The sequence below is a fragment of the Antechinus flavipes genome, chromosome 2, assembly GCF_016432865.1.
Source record: "Antechinus flavipes isolate AdamAnt ecotype Samford, QLD, Australia chromosome 2, AdamAnt_v2, whole genome shotgun sequence".
Taxonomy (NCBI): domain Eukaryota; kingdom Metazoa; phylum Chordata; class Mammalia; order Dasyuromorphia; family Dasyuridae; genus Antechinus; species Antechinus flavipes.
In genome coordinates, this window is record NC_067399.1 from 395,085,652 (window position 1) to 395,109,180 (window position 23,529).

The window sequence follows — 23,529 nt, forward strand, 5'->3', positions numbered from 1 at the left end:
ATTGTGCTTTCTTTAAGGAGGGCAGTATTCTTTGTAGTTAGTGTTTAAAATCTGCCTGTTGAGAATCTGCATAACTTTTAGAAGTATAATACCACATTGAATTTGCCAAGATTTATAAAGTAAGGGCCATTTCTAATTCACTGAATAGCCCCCACATATTTCATAGGAAAAAAATCAAAGTAATTGGAAAGAAGTTAATCCCAATAATATCCTCAATAGAATTTACTAGAAAACATGTTCAAATTCATTTTAGGAGTTTGTATTTCAATAACTAAGTATCTCCCCTGCTACTTTTTATATCTTATCTTTTAAAAAGTATGTTATGCTAGTATTCATGGCTAGACTCATCTGATATATTTGACAGGCAATAAAACATAAAATAAAAAAGATAATTTCTTTTTTATAGTCTATTTTGGAGCACCTATAAAATGGATTTATCATGTATATATTATCATCTACTATGATCATACTACTATATCTGTGTATATGTAATATTCATCCTCTAGATTCCACTAGACTAAGAGAGCAAGGATCATGCCTATTCCCAATACCTATGTGTCTGTACATATTTGGTTTAAACAACATTTGTTAAACAAGATTTTGCAAGGTGAATGTTGAAAACTATCTATGCATATGTTTTGAAAATAAAAACGTTTTATTAAAGTCTTTGTTAATATAATTTTAATCATTGATAACTTATAGCTTCTTTGGTATATGCTTATGACAACTCCTGGTACATGTTAGGTGCTTAATATATGTTTATTGATTGACTTGCTGATGTTTCCCCTGTGAGTTAAAGAAAGATGGAAATCATCAGAATCCATAAAAATCTTGCAATGTAAAATATGTGCTTGGCCCTATATTGAACCATTGATGATATTTTCTATATCTTAGAGATTTAAAAAATTCATTTTTTAAAATATTTTAATCAATTTTATAAAATTTTATATTGAGGTCAGTTACCAACTTCTTGAAAAATGTTGAGGAACTTTGATCTTTTCATTTTTTAATAAATTTTTTGCACTTGTGGCATTACACATTTTTCTTAGACCTGGTGCATTTCTTCACTTATCAGATCAGTACTGTGGTGGATTTAGTCTCAAGATCTTAGCGTTAGTTGTAGCTTTGATTTTTTCTACCTTGTTTAAAAATGGACACATCAAGCATTTGACCTGGGCCACTACCCAGTGTTTCACAACCAGACTAAAAGAAAATTGAGAAATATTTTTAAAAATGGTTTTCTGAGTCAATATGCAGTCTCCTGGGTTCCATTTCTCTTTTAGTTTGATACCATTGTTTTTGACCATTTTAAATTGAAATATCTTCATATAAAAAAAATCGCCTTTAATTAGCCATCTCACGTGATTTTTTTGTGAATACAATAATTTATAAATATTAAAAACAAAAGCTAAAAAATAAATAAATAAAATAGATTTTGTTTCTATGAAATCATGTCAAAATCATTCTCAGAAATATACTTATTTTATTAATATATTCTTATTAATAATATCCTATTATATCTTATTAATATATCTCCTTTCTAAACCTTTAATCTCTGAAAGGTTAATCTCCTAAATGATACAATACATATTTATGTATGTGGGAAAATATTGTTTTTTCCCCAAACTTCTGCACCCAATGCCTAGCTGTTTATAAACACTTAAATACAATAAATAAAATTAACTGCTTTCTTGCTCAAATGTTTCTTGCAACTCAAATCACAAAAAGCCTTGGGGATAATTAGAGATGGAAATAAACATAAAATAATAAAAAGATCACTTCTCTTCCATAAGGTTAGGGATTTTCTTAACTGAGGGCTAAGATGGAATAATTTTACTCTTTTTATCTAAAATAACCTTTCATCATGGAAAATCAACTTTTTGTCTAAAATAATTTACTTAATGTCAAATAGTACAGAATCATGAGAACATTAGAGATTATTTTGCTTCTCCAAGGCTTAAAAAGAGCTAATTGTTATAACATGTAAAACATATTGGTAAGCAAATACTGAGTCCCTTAAACTCTGAACTCCTTACTACTTCTCTAATAATTTGAATTATTTGGGAGAATTAATTTTGTTTTTTTTTTGTTTGTTTGTTGTTGTTGTTTTTTTTTAATTTTAATTTTATTTTATTTAATAATAACTTTGTATTGACAGAATCCAGGCCAGGGTAATTTTTTACAACATTATCCCTTGCACTCGCTTATGTTTCGTTTTTTCCCCTCCCTCCCTCCACCCCCCCCCTTAAGATGCCAAGCAGTCCTATATATGTTAAATATGTTGCAGTATATCCTAGATACAATACATATTTGCAGAACCGAACAGTTCTCCTGTTGCACAGGGAGAATTGGATTCAGAAGGTAAAAATAACTCGGGAAGAAAATCAAAAATGCAAATAGTTCACATTCGTTTCCCAGTGTTCCTTCTTTGGGTGTAGCTGTTTCTGTCCATCATTTATCCATTGAAACTCAGGTCTCTTTGTCATAGAAATCCACTTCCATCAGAATACATCCTCATACAATATCGTTGTCGAAGTGTATAGTGATCTCCTGGTTCTGCTCATCTCACTTAGCATCAGTCCATGTAGGTCTCTCCAAGCCTCTCTGTATTCATCCTGCTGGTCATTCCTTACAGAGCAATAATATTCCATAACATTCATATACCACAATTTACCCAGCCATTCTCCAATTGATGGGCACCCATTCATTTTCCAGTTTCTAGCCACTACAAATAGGGCTGCTACAAACATTTTGGCACATACAGGTCCCTTTCCCTTTTTTAGTATCTCTTTGGGGTATATAAGCCCAATAGAAACACTGCTGGATCAAAGGGTATGCACAGTTTGATAACTTTTTGGGCATAATTCCAGATTGCTCTCCAGAATGGTTGGATTCGTTCACAACTTCACCAACAATGCATCAGTGTCCCCGCTTTCTCGCATCTTCTCCAACATTCATCATTATTTTTTCCTGTCATCTTAGCCAATCTGACAGGTGTGTAGTGATATCTCAGAGTTGTCTTAATTTGCATTTCTCTGATCAGTAGTAATTTGGAACACTCTTTCATGTGAGTGGTAATAGTTTCAATTTCATCATCTGAAAATTGTCTGTTCATATCCTTTGACCATTTATCAATTGGAGAATGGCTTGATTTTTTATAAATTTGAATCAGTTCTCTATATATTTTGGAAATGAGGCCTTTATCAGAACCTTTAATTGTAAAGATGTTTTCCCAGTTTGTTGCTTCCCTACTAATCTTGTTTGTGGGAGAATTAATTTTGAAAAAAATGCCTAAGGTTCCACTACAAAAATAATGATTTCTTTTGATAGGCCATGAAAGCCAAAAATCCAATAGCAAAATCTTTTAATTAAGATTAAGAAATTTTAAAAGTAAATGAAGAAAATAATTCATTAAAAATCAGAACTGAACAACTCAGTTAAGTGAATGACTCGATGAAACATCAAGAATCAGTCAAGCAAAACCAAAAAAAATGAAAAGTAGAAGAGAAATGTAAAATTTGTCATGATGACTTAAAGCAATACTAGGCAGCTCTTAACAATGTTAGACAATTATTGACTATTATTTATATCAATTCAATAGATCTATGTGAGTAACCCCTTTCAAAAATACAGATCTCTATCCATGCATACCTTATTATTCTATAAAATTATTGTATCTATTCTTCCATAAATTCTTCAGGAAAGCTAAGATAATTTATTGTAGTTTTTTCCTTTTTGTCTCTTTACATTTAGTGAATACTGGCACTACATGGAGCTTACTTTATGTTATCCCTTATTGTCACTATATAACCATTTTATATCATTTTCTGTCTCTATCTCTAGCTCTTTTTCTTTCTCAATATATACATATATGTGTGTATAGATGGATAGATGCATATCAGATGCATATTCATGAGATGTGTGTAAATGTGTGTATATTTGACTGTTTATATCATATTAATAATACAAGTTAAAATTTCAAAGTAATTTCTCACACCTGTGAGGTATATAGACAGTTCAGGGAATAGAGTAGTGGGCTCAGAGAAACCTGAATTTAAACCTAGTCTCAGATCTCTACTAATTGTGTGACTCTGGACAAGTCATTTCACTTCCTGTCTGCTTATGTTTCCCCATCTGTAAAATACAAATATAACACCTACCTCCCAGAGTTTTTGGAGTATAAAATGGGGGAAGGGACTAATATTTTTCATCATGGATTTTTAGAAATCCAAGATTAAAGTTCTTGTTTTGTCACTAATTGACTAGGCTATCACTGACATTCCATTTTATCTCTGTAAGACTTCGTTTCTTTGTCTATAAAAGAAAAAATTCTCAGAAGGAATGCCCCTCACATAAGCTTTTCCTATTTACTATAGTTCGTCACATCCTAAATTTCCTTTCATGTCAGTTCCAGTTTGGGGTGATGTATTATTATGATATTGATCAGGAGAATAAGCATTTACTGATATTTTATTATAAGATTCTTAAACTAGAATATGGAACCATCAGTTTAACACAAATAAAAACAGTTCTCAAGCTTTACTTTCAGAACTTCAGTTCTTTTGGCATTCTAAACATCTGTCTGGCCTTCCTCCAAGGACTCATCCAATTTAGTTGTTGGGAAGCATTTTATTTTAACAGTAGCAGAGAATAAACAAAAAGACAAGGCACATGGACAGTTTAGAAAGCCAGAATCCATTTCTTCTGCTCTAAATCTGCTGACAGAACAGCTTCAATGATGATGTACTTTGTGAAATCACAGAGACACATAACAACAGCGTTTCTCTTGAAAATGTGTAAATAACGCAGAGGTTTCACCAGCAAAAAGAGAAATGAGTGAAGAATTGTGCTTCTGTTTCTTGGGAAAATCGAATTGGTGTTTGTAGTTCATTCCTTTGTCCTCCTTTATTAGGGTCTCTTCGCTTATTTCTTCCTCTCCCACTCACTGTTTATAAATCCTGGAAAATCCTGGTTTTGAGATGAATTTCAAGAAAACTGAAAATTCGTTTCTAAGCTGCCTTTGAACATTTGCCATGAAATAAATGTCATCTGTGCTGCTAGTCTCTTCTGATGGGCTGTTAATGGCTTACATCTGAAAGCTAATGAGCTCCCCTAGTCAGACAGTGAGCAAATCATTTTCTTTTTGTTCCTTCCTTCTTGAGGAGGTTAGGGTTGGTAACCTTAACTCTGCCACTGTGACAGTGCTGAATGAAAGTGAAATAACAAGGCAAACAGTAAGGTTAATTAAGGAAATGCCCAAGAAATTGTTTTAAAATCAATTTAATTAACCTGTGATCCTCTAAAACCAGAATATATTGTTAGTGAAATGAAGGCAAATTCAATTCTGTTTCTCATTGATTGGTTCATTTCTTCATTCAAGCAACTAGTTGTATGGGCATAGTCCCAGTTTTACAGTGCTTACAGTCTAGTGGGAACGAGAAGGGGGAAAATAGTAGAGCACAAAGCAGGATGCAATATATCCACAAAAGAAACATAAATGAAATCTTAAAAATGAGAGATCATATCCTGAGGTATGAAGGAGGGGAGAGGAGAGGATGAGGAAAAACTTTGTTGTAGTAGAAGCAGTTGTATGACACTTTAAACTTTAAAGGGGTCCTCAAACTACAGCCCGCGAGCCAGATGCAGCAGCAGAGGACGTTTATCCCCCTCACCCAGGGCTATGAAGTTTCTTTATTTAAAGGCCCACAAAACAAAGTTTTTGTTTTTACTATAGTCCTGCCCTCCAACAGCCTGAGGGACAGTGAACTGGCCCCCTATTTAAAAAGTTTGAGGACCCCCCGCAGTTTAAAGGATGGGTAGGATTTTAAGAAGGAGGGGATGAAGGGGAGGGGGAAAGTATTGGTTGGAATTTCAGGCATAAGTGATAGCTTGTGTAAAAACATAGATTGGAAAAGCTTGGTACACATTTGGGAAGAGTGAATACTTCAATTTGCTAGAGTATGGATTGATGATCAAAGCTTAAAGACTGGTATATGTGTTTTGAGATCTTCATTCTGTCCTCTCACTTCCCTCTGCACTGCATACTTCTTTACATTAACTTCACTTTTTAGGGATCCATCCCACTTTTGCAAGTGCATGACCATGAGGGAGGCATTGATGGTGAGAGCAATATTGATTTCCCATTGATTTTCCCGTGATCTTAGGCCAAACTATCATCAGTAAAGTGGAAACGGGACAGATTTAGAACACACTCCATCAGCCTTCCATAAAACACAAAATGTTTTACCGGTTTTATAACTAACATCAACAAAGGTCTCTGGCTCTGAAATTGTCTGAGCTAATTTGAGAATCCAAGATAGGCTGGAGTCTATAACCCAGTTGTTTGGGACTTCCAGGAAATGTACCTCCCTGACAGGCACTGCCACCCAAGCAAACATAAAACTGCCCACAGTAATAGCAGCATTTACTGTATGTAGGCAGAGTTACTGCAGACAAAGGGAGATATAACTTTAATTCACTGAACAGGAGCAGCTACGAAGTGAAGAGAGCCTCCCTCCCCCCATTCAGTCAAACTCTCCATATAATGGAAACATTTCATTAAACAGTGGAATAAAAATAAGAGGAAGTTTTAACTCTTCTGTATGGTTTCACAAATTCAAGGGGAAAAAGAAGACATCAAACATATGAAAACAAAGGCCATGGCATTTTCTCACTGCACAAACATCCACTGACAGGAGAGACTTAGATAAGCCCAGATCTTAAAATGGATTACATGAACTCATTCCAGAAATACACTCACTGCACTCCATTATCCCCCATATAGAGACCAGCTAATTATCTTATGTGAGTTATACATAAATTAATTTGATCAGTGATTTCTGATAGTTATTTCTGAAGTCATTTATAAATGACTTCCACTTCTTTAAAGCGTCTATAAATGATGCATTAGCTAAACTGTAGGGCCACATCACAGTTTACTATTGTCCATTGATTCATTGTGACATTTTGCAGTTTTTCCTCTTTTGTTTCTTTGATTTCTGTTAGGTTTAGTTTTGAGGTGAAGAAAGAGGAATAGAACAAGATGAAGGATTTAATATTTGAAGTCAGAGATCTTGAGTTCAAATACTGCTTCTGCAACTTAATATCTATATGTCTCTCGGCAATAATAATGATAATAAATATCATTTTATATAGATTCACAAAGCATATACGTATGTTCACATATATGCATATACACAAATATATATACACACATACACACACACACATTTGCATTTGTTCTTTATAACTCTCCAGTGAGATAGGTGCTGCCACTATTTCTATTTAGTGTCTTGACCTAGTCCACACCTTTAATATTTAAAATTACATTCACACTGAAGATGGCACAGTCCACTAGAGAACTAGACAAAGATCAGAAAGACTTATCTTCATGAGTTCAAATCTAACATCAGACACTATCTAGCTGTGGGCTGTGGGCTGTCACCTAGCTGTAGACAAGTCACCTAACTCTGTTTGCCTCAGTTTCCTCATCTGCCAGGAACAATCCCAAATGGGAACCTTAACCATTAGAAATGACTGAAAATACTCAACAAATTCCAGGTCTAATGTTTTATCCACTATAATACCTAGCTGCCACAATAACTGGCAACTCATCTCCTCCCGACTGTGAAAGTCTCAATTTCCTCATCTGTGATTGGAATAGATGGTATTAAAGATACCTTGTCATTTTAATTCTGTGATACCATGAGATTCTGATATGTTAGATGTATCTTTCACCAACAAAAAGCACATTTTACTACTAGCTCAAACATGGTGTTTCTACTTAAAGAGGAGAAAAATGAGTCCTGCCTTGCTAAAGATCTGAGTCAGCTATAATCTACCTCAAGAAAATAAACTCAGGTCTCTGAAAGGTAGAATATTATGGAAGGAAGAATACTAAACCAAAAAGTGAGGAAACACTTACTAGTAATATGAGCTTGAACAATAATTCAGTTCAAAAATCATTGCAAGCTACTATTATATTCTAGGCATTATGCTGGGGATTAAAGCCTCACCTGGAAGAGTGTACATATAAATGCTAATATCAGTAGCTGTGTGATCCTGAGCAAGTCATTTAACCCTATTTGCATCAATTTCCTTTCCTGTAAAATGACCTGGAGAAGGAAATTGCAAATCATTCTAGTATCTTTACCAAGAAAATATCAAATAAAGTCATGAAGAATTGGACACAATTTAAAATACTAAACATCAATAATAACAACAAAAGCATTAGACACTCCACCTAATGCACACCTATTTCAATGCAATGGGAAAGGGAAATTCTGAGGAGGGGTAGGGGAGTACAGATTTCTATTGGGAAGGAATGAAAAATCCATTTATTAAGTGTTTATTACTATGTGTCAATAACTTAGTGCAAAGACTATAAATAGATACAAAAGAAGATGACCATTTTCAAGGAATTCACATTGTAATAGAAGGAGACAATACATATAAGATTCAGATGCAAAGTGGATATAAATTCCCAATGGCTGTTATAATTCTTTAGACCAAAATGATAGGATCATTTTTTTTTAATGTTGCTATAGAAGGGCAAATAGTAAAACACAATGATCCTCCATCTTACCAGAAGGATTATATTTTGTAACTTCAAATATAATATAAAAAAGTGTTCATAAAAGTGTTATAAAGGCCTGTGTTTACCTCACAATCATGGTCTTGGTGGAAACTGAACCCATGACAACTGACAAGGGGAGATCCTTGTAGGATCTATGGAGAAATCTAATTGGGTTCTGATGGTCTTGTCAGTTCTGATGGTATCAAAGATTCCTTCCAGTATTTTATTTTTAAAACTTGTTTTAATATAATATGTAAACTTATGCTAGATGATTGTTGATATCTCATTTGATTCTAAAATTTTGTAATTTCTATGAATTTCACAATATGCCTTTCTAAATTCCTACTCAGGATTCTAACTATAATGAAAACAACAGTGAGGAAGGGAAAAGTCCCATTCTTAAAAATTTGAATACCTACAATCAGTATAAAGAGAAAAGCACCCTTCTGGAAATAAATACATAAAATAGGAATATAACCTATAATTTACTTGAAAGTACCAGAGCAAGAAGAGGATTCTAGGAAGATGGCAGAGTATGTTGGCAAATTTCAAGCTATCCCTATTTCCCCCACAAATAGAACAAATTTGCAGCTCAGGGCAACCATAGACTAGTGAAAAATAAAGAGAGCTTGGGGCAGAACTGAGTTCTCCTGATACAATCTCAGATCTCAGGAAAGAGCTTGAATTTGGTATTAATCTGTCTGAAGTGCAGATCTCTCCAGGCTAGCTCCAGGCTAGCACCAAAGAGGGCTCCCTTGCACTAGCTGGGTATGGCTGGAACCTCTGCAGGAACCTCAGAGACTTTAACCTCCCCAACTATTTGTCAAGTTGGGCTTTGAGTCCAGGAAATCTGAGAGAACTTCTGCTGATTAGGAATGTCAAGTTCAGCTGTACTGTTGAGATGCAGCCCTGGGCAAGAAGAAACCAGCATTCAATGATTTCAAAGGCAGTGGGGCAGGAACACTTTTGGCTGTGGGCACTTGCTGAAGGGAGAGCTCTTGGTTTGGAGTTCCTGCTCTGAGTGGAAAGCTGAAGTGAAGATTGAGGCACCATTCCCCCCATCCCACAATTGGAGGTGCTTACACTAATACCTCTTATTTAAAAAATAATTGAGAAAGAAGAAAGAACCCCACTATTCAAATATATTATGGTAATAGGTAAGACCAGGTTCATCTTCAGAGGAGAACACTTCAGAAAAAAAGATTCTACCCCAGAGAGTAATGTGAAATGACACCCTACCAGAGAGAGAATTTACAGAAGAACTCAGACATTGAGGACATTGAGGAAAAACAAAGATATCCAAGAGAAAAAAAAGCTTATGAAAAAAAGTTTACATAAAAAAAAAGAGGTACAGAGTATCAAAGATGAAAATAAGTCTTTAAAAATTAGAATTGAGCAAAGGGAAGCCAGTGAATCTATTAGAGACCAAGAAATAACAAAACACATTATAAATAATGAGAAAATAGAGCACAATATGTAATATCCCTATAAGATAAAGGACAAATCTAGAGAATGGATCAAGAAGAGAAACCATAATAATAATTGGGTTGCCAGAAAGTTGTGACCAAAAGAGAATCTTGACATAATAATACAGGAAATAATCCAAATTGTCCTGGAATGATAGAATATGAAGGGAAAATAGAAATAGAAAAAGAAAGCCCATTAATCACCTCAAAGAGATTCTTTGTGGAAAATACATAGGAATATTACTGCCAAATTTTGAACCTGCCCTATCAAAGAGAAAATTTATCAGAAAACAAGAAAAAAAAAAAAAAACAATTCAAATATCCCTGGAGTTACAATTAGAATTATACAAGATCTGCAGCTACCATAACATACCACAGGTCTAGGGATAATATCTGCAGAAAATCAAAAGAAGTAGGCCTCTGGCCAAAAATATCATATCCAGCAAATTATCTGTACTTTTGAGTTAGAGAAAGTGGGTCTTCAAAGAACTTGCAGATTTTCAGGATTTTCTGTCAACCAAACCTGAACTTAACAAAAAATTGAACATATAAGGATTAATATGAAATATCAATTTTAAAGAACTTAACATTGGATAAACTATTTAAATATGGACAAACTTTATTTTTTTACATAGGAAAATGTATACTGCATGTTTAAGATTCACATAAACAATAAGGTAGTTCAAAAGAAAGACTAGTAGAGTCAAGATAAAAATAGTAATCCTGTTATTCAAATGAGGTGCAGAGGAAGAACAGATGCAGAGGTAGAATAGATACAGAGGCATTAGAGAGGGGAGGAGGGCTCAGAGTTCTAAAAAGCTACTCACATTGGGAATAAGTTCAATAGCCAACATTTAATGTATATCATAAAGGATATATAACATGTTGCAAAATCTGTAAAGAAATAAGGGGGGAGGATGGGTGAATGGGGAAGCAAAGGTTAAGGAAGAAGACAAGGGAGGGATCCTTGGGTGGAAAGACATAAAGTAATAATAATGCAAGTTATGGAGTAGAATTCAATTAAAGACTCAGCAGGGATAGGAAAGACATGTATATTGGGGGGGTGTATATATGTATATATCTATATATGAATACATAAATATATCTTTTCGTAACTGCAGTTTACTGGGGGATAATGGGAGGCATAAAGGGGGAGGGGAGGGTCTTCCGGTTAAGATGGCGGAGAGGAGGCTCACAGCTGTATAAGCTCCACGCTTTCTCTCACTATCCACTTCATTACAAGCCTCTGAATCAATGCTTGACTGAAAAAAAACCCACATATAGTTACCAAGAGAAGCCATCCTTGAGATCCGCCAAGAAAGGTCTGTCTTTACTGGAGGGCTGGGACGGTTTTAGATCGGGCGCAGGCAGCGGGCAGCGGCAGTGAGAGCACGGGAGCAGACTGGAAAGGGGGTGGGAAGTGATCGCAGCCGTCTCTGCGGGGAGAGCTTCGCTACAGGTTTGGATACTTTGCTCCGGCAGCAAGTCAGCAGCCCAGCAGAGAAGCTAAAAACACCGGGGCTGAAGAATACAACCCCAAACAGCTGGAGTCTCTCGGGACCTGGCCGCCCCTCTCTTCCCCACCACTGACTCAGCACGCTCTGGGCTCAGGCGCACACAGTCCTGCTAGTGCCTCACTGCTGCCCCCTGCAGTTTGTAGAGGAAGCTCGATAACATACCCAACCCCTCCCCCAAAGAAAGACTCCAGTTTTTTCTGTTTTTCTTTGGTAGTTTGTCTCTAATTATTAGACAGAATGAGCAAGAAGCTGAAGAGGACTTTAACCCTTGACAGCTTCTATACAGATAGAGAGCAGACTCTAAATCCTGAGGAGACTAAAAACAGGCAGTCCCCAGGTGAATCCCCAAAGGAGGAGATCATCTGTTCCTCAGCACAGATGAACCTCATAGAAGTGATTAAAAAGGCTCTCACAAGGGAGCTAGAAGAAAAATGGGGAAAGCAGAGTGAGGCTTGGCAAAAGGAGAGGGAAGCTTGGGAAAAGGAGAGGGAGGCTTGGCAAAAGAGCCTGGAGAAAGTTAAAGAGAGAGTGGATAAAGAAGTAAAATCCTTGAAAAATAGGATTGGTGAACTGGAAACAGAAAACAGCTCTCTAAAAAACAAAATTGGCAAAATGGAAAAAAATTCCACAGAACAAAAGAACTCAATTGGACAATTAGAAAAAGATTTTTAAAAAGTGAGTGAAGAGAATACTTCACTGAAAATCAGACTTGAACAAGTGGAATTAAATGACTCGAGGAGACAAGAAGAATCAGTCAAGCAAATCCAAAAAAATCAAACAATGGAGAAAAATGTGAAATACCTTCTGGGGAAGACAACAGACCTGGAAAACAGATCCAGGAGAGACAATCTGAGAATCATTGGACTCCCAGAAAAACATGATGAAAAAAAGAGCCTGGACACTATTTTCCAGGAAATTATCAAAGAGAACTGCCCAGAAGTCATAGGAACAGAGGAAAAAATAAACATTGAAAGGATTCATCGATCACCCACTGAAAGGGATCCTAAAATCAAAACACCAAGGAATATAGTGGCCAAATGCCAGAACCCTCAGATGAAGGAAAAAATATTGCAAGCGGCTAGAAAAACCCAATTCAAGTATCAAGGAGCCACAATAAGGATCACCCAGGATCTGGCAGCATCCACATTAAAAGATCAAAGGGCCTGGAATATGATATTCCGAAAGGCTAAGGAACTTGGTATGCAACCAAAAATAACTTACCCAGCGAGAATGAGCATCTTTTTCCAGGGAAGAAGATGGACATTCAACGAAGTAAGCGAATTTCATCTATTTCTGATGAAAAAACCAGAACTTAACAAAAAGTTTGATCTACAAATATAGAACTCAAGAGAAATCTAAAAAGGTAAAGATTAATCTTGGGAACTATATTTTGACTATATAGATGTATAAAGAATACATGTATACCTTGTTCTAGAAATTGATGTGGAAAGGACATTGTATCAGAAAAAGGGTAAAGTGGGGGTAGTACATCTCATAAAGAGGCAAAGAAAACCTATTATATCTGAGAGAAAGAATGGAGGGAGATGAATATAGTGGGTATCTTACTGCCTTCAGAATTGGCTTTAAGCGAAAAATCTTAAGACATATTCAATCTATGGTGAAACTTCTCCCACTTCATTGAAAAGTGAGAAGGGAAAAGTGAAAAGGGAAGGAATAAGCTAAGAGGAAGGGAATACGGGAACTGGGAGGGAAAGGGGTAAGATAGGGGGAGGAACTCTAAGGCGGGGGGAGGGATACTAAAAAGGGAGGGCTGTGAGAAGCAAGTGGTGCTCACAAGCTTAATACTGGGAAGGGGGGGAAAGGGGAAAGAAGGGAGAAAAGTGTTGTGAGCTTTTTCTTCTCAAAAAGCAGCCAGGTGATAAAACTTCAGATCTTTTATTATTTCCAATATAGCCCGGTTAGCTTAGAGACCTATCTCTCTGCTTGGTTCCAAGAGCTCCCTCCGAATGTCACCAAATCCAAAGGTCTGGTCCTTCAGCCTCTGCCTCTGCTTTCTTCTGCCTCCAGCCAGCTCCAGTCTTCATGTCATTCCGGTGAAATCTCGACTTGTAGTGTCTTCACTCTCCAGAACTCTCTGACTGGCCCATTGGCCTATTTATGCTCCTTCCAGAGAGAGGGATTATGGGTTTTCTCCCATAGTGCTCTCTGGCCCAAAGAGCTTCAGGGGAGGTATGAACTCATTGAACTCCAATGAGTAAAGGTGTGAACACACCTAAGTAGAATTAGTTCTACTTAGTACCTTGTTTCAGGTTCTGCCCAAAACATCTTCTTGTAAGATTAGATCAACTCTAATTAGTTAGCAGTTAGTAAGGATTCCAACATCTCCCCCTTTCTTTTGTTTTAAAACATAGGGGGTTTCTGAGGGGGTACACATAAATCCATCAATATGGGCCAGAACTTTGTAACAGATATACATGGTATACATAAATCCATCAATATGGGAGGCATTATACATAATTTACATAAGCACATAGCAATATAACACAGGCTAGTAGTAATGTAACAACATAAATCAACCTGAAAATTTACACATGTCCATAAGTCCTAGAAATAGTCCATAAGCAATCCATTGTCCATTAGTTCATGTGCCAGGAATCTAATAATTCCTGTAAGCTCTGAAGTACTGCAAAAAGTCTCATCAACAATTTTTCATCTCAGGGAACCCAATGATTCTTGCTGGTTTTTCAGGAACTGAAAGCTGAAGATTTTAAAGTTCTTTTGACAGTCTCATTGTTAGCCTTTTCCACCTGTGGAAATATAAGCAGATCCTCTTCCCCAAGCAATTAACCTAATTCCCTTCTATTTACCAAATTTGGGATTTCTCCTCATCATCTGGTAATTACATTGGAGCTGTTTGCATTGGATATTGTCTTGTTGTCTTAAAAGGCCTGTATTCTTCCCAACTGTAATCCTGATTGCTTTTCTGTTGGTTGATGACATCAGAATTCTGAATTTCTAAAGTCTCTCTGGGTGTAACCTCAGCTGCTATCATGCCCCACCTGTCCTTTGATTGATACTTTAGAGCTGGGCCCTGCCTCTCATTCCTCTGGGTCAATATACATTTAGAGGCCCAGTGAAAGCCTCGGTTACATTTTGGACATGGGGTTTTGGGTTTTCTCTCACCCTGTCTTCTCACTCTATCTCCATATCTACAATGAGCTCTCAAATGTCCAATTTTTCCGCACTGAAAACATCGACGAATTTCTCTAGAATTCCTCTGCCAAGAAGGACCTTGTCTTTCCATGTTCATCATAGTCTGGGCATAATAAGCATTTGTGCCCACTGTGGCACAGTGTCTTATGATTTCCTCTAAAGGAGCATCTTTGTCTAGCCCCCATATAATTCTTCTGCAAACCTCATTGGCATTTTCCTTAGCCAAATGTCTAGTCATTATTTCTGTTGCTGCATTGTCTCCAATGGTTCTTATTACAGCTGTTTGTAAACGTCCCACAAAATCTGCAAAAGGTTCATTGGGACCTTGCTCTATTTTTGTGAAAGCATTATTTCCATCTTTCTGTCCAGGGAGAGAATTCCAAGCTTTTATTGCAGCCTTAGAAATTTGCTCATACACTGTTATGGGATAATAAATCTGTTCTGAACTCTCTGCATACTGACCTTCTCCAGTTAGTTGGTCAAAAGCAACTTGTACAATAGCTCCTGTTTGCCTATTGCGTTGGGCTTGAATCCTACATAATTCACGAAACTCTGAAAGCCACAATAAATTTTGTCCCGGTAATAGACAAGTTTTCACTATGGATTTCCAGTCATTCGGGGTTAAGATTTCATAAGACAAATTATCCAGTAACATCTTCACATAAGATGATGTAGCCCCATAAAGAGTGCAACCCTTTTTCAAATCTTTAATTTTCCCAAATTAAAAGGAGTGTATTTTCTCTCTTTTTGACCTGAGGAGTTGAGCTCTTCAATCACAGGATATGCATTTATAAAATCAGATATATCTTCTCCTTCATTTTTGCCTTAATTAATGCTTTTTCTAATCTTGTTAAATTCTGCTTTACAGGAGAAGCTGACTGTGTTTCTGTCTCTCTCCCTCCCCCTTGTTCCACCCATGAAGGGTTAATTGTGGGGGGAGGGTCATGAGATGTGGAATCACCTAATTCCTCTTGCTGTGAAGTATCATACTCAGAATTGTAATTAACTCCATTCTCATCTGATTCGTCCTCCTTTTCACCTAGTAAAGTTGGCAATTCTTCCTCCTGTACTTTCCTTTTCATCATTCTATCACTTAAATAACTTCTTATAGCCAATTGTATTACATTATATGTATTAATTATTGAGTTAGGCCCATTTTTATCATAGAATTGACGAAGATCCTCTCCAACCAATTTCCATTCATTTAGATCTAATTCCTTATCAAGAGAGAAACAAGGACATATATCCTTTACAGTTTGTAAAAGTTCAGTGATTTGCTGTAAACTTATAATTAAACCTTGGCTTTCCATAACTTTGACAATGCTCTCTAAACATTTTCCTTGAACAGAAACAGGCTGTTTTCTAAATATCTGTCCCATCTTAGTGGAATTCTACTTTAACTCTTCTAACAAAATTTCTTTGTTGCACTCACCCTAATTTCTGGGTTGAAGTCTTTTCCACTGGATCAGGATCAGAGCTTTTCCACTGAAATCCACTGAGGGGTCTGTCAGTCCCACGTTCAGGGCGCCAAAATGTTGTAATCTAGTTCAGCTGTTAGGAGTTCAAATGTTGGAGTTCTCTCTGGGTGCCTTCCCTGGAATCAGGATTTTGTTGGTCCCTGTTCGGGCGCCAAAATGTTGTGAGCTTTTTCTTCTCAAAAAGCAGCCAGGTGATAAAACTTCAGATCTTTTATTATTTCCAATATAAAGTCGAGAATCTCAAGGGAATTAATGAAAAAAAAATCAAATGAAGGTGGCCTAGCTGTACCTGATCTAAAATTATATTATAAAGCAGCAGTCACCAAAACCATTTGGTATTGGCTAAGAAATAGATTAGTGGATCAGTGGAAAAGGCTAGGCTCACAAGACAGAATAGTCAATTATAGCAATCTAGTGTTTGACAAACCCAAAGCCCCTAACTTCTGGAAAAGAATTCATTATTTGATAAAAACTGCTGGGATAATTGGAAATTAGTATGGCAGAAATTAGGCATGGACCCACACTTAACACCATATACCAAGATAAGATCAAAATGGGTCTATGACCTAGGCATAAAGAACGAGACTATAAATAAATTAGAGGAACATAGAATAGTTTATCTCTCAGACTTGTGGAGGAGAAAGAAATTTGTGACCAAAGATGAACTAGAGACCATTACTGATCACAGAATAGAAAATTTCGATTACATCAAATTAAAAAGCCTTTGTACAAATAAAACTAATGCAAACAAGATTAGAAGGGAAGCAACAAACTGGGAAAACATTTTCACAGTTAAAGGTTCTGATAAAGGCCTCATTTCCAAAATATATAGAGAACTGACTCAAATTTATAAGAAATCAAGCCATTCTCCAATTGATAAATGGTCAAAGGATATGAACAGACAATTTTCAGAGGATGAGATTGAAACTATTACCACTCATATGAAAGAGTGTTCCAAATCATTATTGATCAGAGAAATGCAAATTAAGACAACTCTGAGATACCACTACACACCTGTCAGATTGGCTAAGATGACAGGAAAAAATAATGATGAATGTTGGAGGGGATGTGGGAAAACTGGGACACTAATGCATTGTTGGTGGAGTTGTGAACGAATCCAACCATTCTGGAGAGCAATCTGGAATTATGCCCAAAAAATTATCAAAATGTGCATATCCTTTGATCCAGCAGTGTTTCTATTGGGCTTATATCCCAAAGAAATACTAAAGAAGGGAAAGGGACCTGTATGTGCCAAAATGTTTGTAGCAGCCCTGTTTGTAGTGGCTAGAAACTGGAAAATGAATGGATGCCCATCAATTGGAGAATGGCTGGGTAAATTGTGGTATATGAATGTTATGGAATATTATTGTTCTGTAAGAAATGACCAGCAGGATGAATACAGAGAGGACTGGCGAGACTTACATGAACTGATGCTAAGTGAAATGAGCAGAACCAGGAGATCATTATACACTTCGACAACGATATTGTATGAGGACATATTTTGATGGAAGTGGATTTCTTTGACAAAGAGACCTGAGTTTCAATTGATAAATGACGGACAAAAGCAGCTACACCCAAAGAAAGAACACTGGGAAACGAATGTGAACTATCTGCATTTTTGTTTTTCTTCCCGGATTATTTATACCTTCTGAATCCAATTCTCCCTACGCAACAAGAGAACTGTTCGGTTCTGCAAACATATATTGTATCTAGGATATACTGCAACATATCCAACATATAAAGGACTGCTTGCCATCTAGGGAGGGGGGGGAGGGAGGGAGGGGAAAAAAAATCGGAACAGAAATGAGTGTCAATATAATGTAATTATTAAATAAAAAATTTTTAAAAAAAAAAAAAAAAAAAAAAAGTGAAATGAGCAGAACCAGGAGATCATTATACACTTCGACAACGATATTGTATGAGGACATATTTTGATGGAAGTGGATTTCTTTGACAAAGAGACCTAACTGAGTTTCAATTGATAAATGACGGACAGAAGCAGCTACACCCAAAGAAAGAACACTGGGAAACGAATGTGAACTATCTGCATTTTTGTTTTTCTTCCCAGGTTATTTATACCTTCTGAATCCAATTCTCCCTGTGCAAAAAGAGAACTGTTCGGTTCTGCAAACATATATTGTATCTAGGATATACTGCAACATATCTAACATATATAAAACTGTTTGCCATATAGGGGAGGAGATGGAGGGAGGGAGGGGAAAAATCGGAACAGAAACGAGTGCAAGGGATAATGTTGTAAAAAAAATTACCCTGGCATGGATTCTGTCAATATAAAGTAATTATTAAATAAAAATTTAAAAAAATAAAAAAATAAAAATAACTATATATATTATAAAAAAAAAAGAGAATCTCAAGGGAATTAATGAAAAAAAAAAATCAAATGAAGGTGGCCTAGCTGTACCTGAGATATTATAAAGCAGCAGTCACCAAAACCATTTGGTATTGGCTAAGAAATAGATTAGTGGATCAGTGGAAAAGGCTAGGTTCACAAGACAGAATAGTCAACTATAGCAATCTAGTGTTTGACAAACCCAAAGCCCCTAACTTCTGGAAAAGAATTCATTATTTGATAAAAACTGCTGGGATAATTGGAAATTAGTATGGCAGAAATTAGGCATGGACCCACACTTAACACCACATACCAAGATAAGATCAAAATGGGTCTATGACCTAGGCATAAAGAACGAGATTATAAATAAATTAGAGGAACATAGAATGGTTTATCTCTCAGACTTGTGGAGGAGAAAGAAATTTGTGACCAAAGATGAACTAGAGACCATTACTGATCACAAAATAGAAAATTTTGATTACATCAAATTAAAAAGCCTTTGTACAAATAAAACTAATGCAAACAAGATTAGAAGGGAAGCAACAAACTGGAAAACATTTTCACAGTTAAAGGTTCTGATAAAGGCCTCATTTCCAAAATATATAGAGAACTGACTCAAATTTATAAGAAATCAAGCCATTCTCCAATTGATAAATGGTCAAAGGATATGAACAGACAATTTTCAGAGGATGAAATTGAAACTATTACCACTCATATGAAAGAGTGTTCCAAATCATTATTGATCAGAGAAATGCAAATTAAGACAACTCTGAGATACCACTACACACCTGTCAGATTGGCTGAGATGACAGGAAAAAATAATGATGAATGTTGGAGGGGATGCGGGAAAACTGGGACACTAATGCATTGTTGGTGGAGTTGTGAACGAATCCAACCATTCTGGAGAGCAATCTGGAATTATGCCCAAAAAATTATCAAATTGTGCATACCCTTTGATCCAGCTGTGTTTCTATTGGGCTTATATCCCAAAGAAATACTAAAGAAGGGAAAGGGACCTGTATGTGCCAAAATGTTTGTAGCAGCCCTGTTTGTAGTGGCTAGAAACTGGAAAATGAATGGATGCCCATCAATTGGAGAATGGCTGGGTAAATTGTGGTATATGAATGTTATGGAATATTATTGTTCTGTAAGAAATGACCAGCAGGATGAATACAGAGAGGACTGGCGAGACTTACATGAACTGATGCTAAGTGAAATGAGCAGAACCAGGAGATCATTATACACTTCGACAACGATATTGTATGAGGACATATTTTGATGGAAGTGGATTTCTTTGACAAAGAGACCTGAGTTTCAATTGATAAATGACGGACAAAAGCAGCTACACCCAAAGAAAGAACACTGGGAAACGAATGTGAACTATCTGCATTTTTGTTTTTCTTCCCGGATTATTTATACCTTCTGAATCCAATTCTCCCTACGCAACAAGAGAACTGTTCGGTTCTGCAAACATATATTGTATCTAGGATAGACTGCAACATATCCAACATATAAAGGACTGCTTGCCATCTAGGGGAGGGGGGAGGGAGGGAGGGGAAAAAAAATCGGAACAGAAATGAGTGTCAATATAATGTAATTATTAAATAAAAAATTTTTAAAAAAAATGAAAAAAAAAAAAAGTGAAATGAGCAGAACCAGGAGATCATTATACACTTCGACAACGATATTGTATGAGGACATATTTTGATGGAAGTGGATTTCTTTGACAAAGAGACCTAACTGAGTTTCAATTGATAAATGACGGACAGAAGCAGCTACACCCAAAGAAAGAACACTGGGAAACGAATGTGAACTATCTGCATTTTTGTTTTTCTTCCTGGGTTATTTATACCTTCTGAATCCAATTCTCCCTGTGCAACAAGAGAACTGTTCGGTTCTGCAAACATATATTGTATCTAGGATAGACTGCAACATATCCAACATATAAAGGACTGCTTGCCATCTAGGGGAGAGGGTGGAGGGAGGGAGGGAAAAAAAAATCGGAACAGAAACGAGTGTCAATATAAAGTAATTATTAAATAAAAATTTTAAAAAAAAGGGGGGGAGGGGAGAAAATAAATAAGGTGCACAAGAGACAGAAAAAGAACAATTTACCAGGAAGTAAAGAAAAAATAGACATTCATGAATATAATATTTTCTACTAATACATACACTTTCTTGATCTGGTAATTTGTTATTACATTTTGAATCTTCCCTGATGTTCTGTTGGGCACATGATAATGTTCTCTTTTGTTTTTCTTTATTTTGTTTTATATTTTTTTCTGTTTGTCTTTTTTTCTTGCTGTTTTATTAAAAAAATAAATTTTGTAAAAAAGAAAGTACCAGAGTGATAGTCTTTCTATCTAAAATAATTTCTTACTAGATGCTTCCATCTATCAATAGAACATAATATTTTATCAACCCTGATTGAAATGCTGATTTTTAAATTGAGGATCTGTTATTAACAAAAAACAGAGTAATTCTTAATAGAGTTAAGTTGGAAACTTGATTCCATTGGATCACAGAACCAAAAGATAACAGAGTGGATAGAGCATTGGGACTGTAGTCAGAAAGACATGAATTCAAATCTAGCTATGTAACCCTAGGTGAGTCTTCCTCAGTTTCCTTGTCTATAAAATGTGGAAAATAATGGCACCTATTTCCCAAGTTTGTTTTAAGGATTAAATAAAATAATATCTTAAAGTTCTTAATACAGTGCCTGACACATAATAGGTACTATAGAAATGCTAAATAATATTAATAATTAAAGATGTAAGGAACCTTCATGGTTAGTTAGCTGAACTCTTTTTATTTTATAGATGAAGAAAATATCCTCAGAGGTTAAGAGAATTTGCTAGAGATCACACAGGTAATAAGAGGTTAAGCCCAAAATTTTCTAATTCCAACTCTGGTTTCCATTCCATAACACTACACTGTTGCAGGGTCCACTGCCTTGTGAAGATATTCTCCTGTGCCTTTTTGAAAAAATATTGACCAACTTCCAGGAATCAAAATGACAGAGTAAGCAATAAATCACCATAACTTTCCAATAGTCATTTACGGAAAAACATAAAATAGCATGCAAAAATAAATCTTGAAGTGGCAAAACCATCAAAAAGATAGGATGAAACAATTTTTATAACCAAGAAACTTGGAAGATCAACAGGAAAGGCATATTTCACTTGGGCAAAAGGGGAGATCAGTGCAGGACAGGAAGCATTCCAATAAGCCAGCAGCTAGCTCAACCACAGCAAACCAGTGGTAGATACTGCACCCCAAGGCAATGAAGCAGGTAAATGTCAAAATCCACTCCTCACCACTATCACCACCAGCCTCAGCCTGGCCAGGAGAATGGTACTCTAGTTCTGAGAAAACACTGATCACCTCAGGAAAGATCCTAAATTAAAAACACCAAAGAGCTTTATAGCCAAATTTCAGAACTATCAGATCAAGGGGGAAAAATACTACAGTTAGCCAGAAAGAAATTATTTCGTTATCAGGGAAGCCATCATCAGAATTACACAGGACTTAGCACCTGCAAAATTCATACATCAGAGATCATGGAAAATGATATTCCAGAATGCAAAGGAGCAGACTACAACCAAGAATCATTTACCCCCCCCAAAAAAAAAATTAAGAAGAATACATCAAGAGAAAAAATGATCAGTCAGTAAAATAAAAGGTTTTCAAGCTTTCATAAGATAAAGATCAGAATTAAGTAAAAAATTTGACCTTCAATTTCAAAACCTAAAAAAATTTTAAACAAGTAAAAAAGGAACAGATATAAGAAATGCAATAAAGCTAAAATGTTTATATCTCCACATAGGAATTTTTAATTATTAAATATTATATAACTAATAGTACAGTTAGAAGGAATATACATAAACAAAAGGTATGGGTATAAGGTGAATTTGAGGAAACAACATAAAAATATGTAAGGGATGATAAATAGATATACACTGGATGCAGAAGGGAAGGAGATGTATAAAGGGGTAAATTATTTCACATGAAAAGGTGCAAAAAATCTGCTACCATGGAGGAAATGATGGGAGGATAGGCACTTGAATCTTATTCTTATTTGTATTCACTCAAAGAAGGAATGATGTAAACAATCAGTTAAATATTAAAAACCAATTTATACAACAGAAAATCAGAAGAGAAAGATTAAATAAAAAGGTGGGGAATTTATAGAAGGGAAGACAGATTATGAGAGGTGGTAGATAGAAGAAAAGTAATCATGAGGAGGGAAAGGGTGAAAGGAAAGAAAAAACAAATATGAACAAGCAGATTTTAGAAAGTCCTGAAAAGATTTATGTGAACTGATTTTTTGAGCAAAACAAACAAAACCAGGAATATATTGTATATAATAACAGCAAGATTGTCAAGATTGTAGGATGATCAACTATGACAAACTGGGTTTTCTCAGTAGTTCAGTGATCCAAAGCAATTCCAATAAACTTTGAATGTGAAATGTCATCCACATCTAGAGACAATGAAGCAATATCAATATTAAACATGTATGTGTCAATTGGCATATTAAAATACTTAAAAGAGGAATTAAATGAGTTACAGAAAGAAATAGACAGCAAAACTATATTAATAGGAAATCTTAACTCCCTGCTTCTCAGAATTCAACCAAAAAACAAACAAACAAACAAAAATAACCAAGAAAGAAATTAAGTAAGTAAATAGAATATTAGAAAAGTAAGATATAGTGGTCCTTTGAAGAAAATTAAATGGCAGCATAAAAGAATAAACTTTTTTTTCTCAGTAGCACGTCACTGAACACAAAAATTAAAAAAAATTAAGTCATGAGAATCCCAATATCAAATGTAGCAGGGCATAAATAGTAATTGTATTATTTTGGTTCATAATGAAATAGACTGTATATTCATTAAAAAGTAGTGGAAAGATAAATAAAAATTAATTGTAAATTGAATAATCCAATTCTAAACAATAAATATTTCAA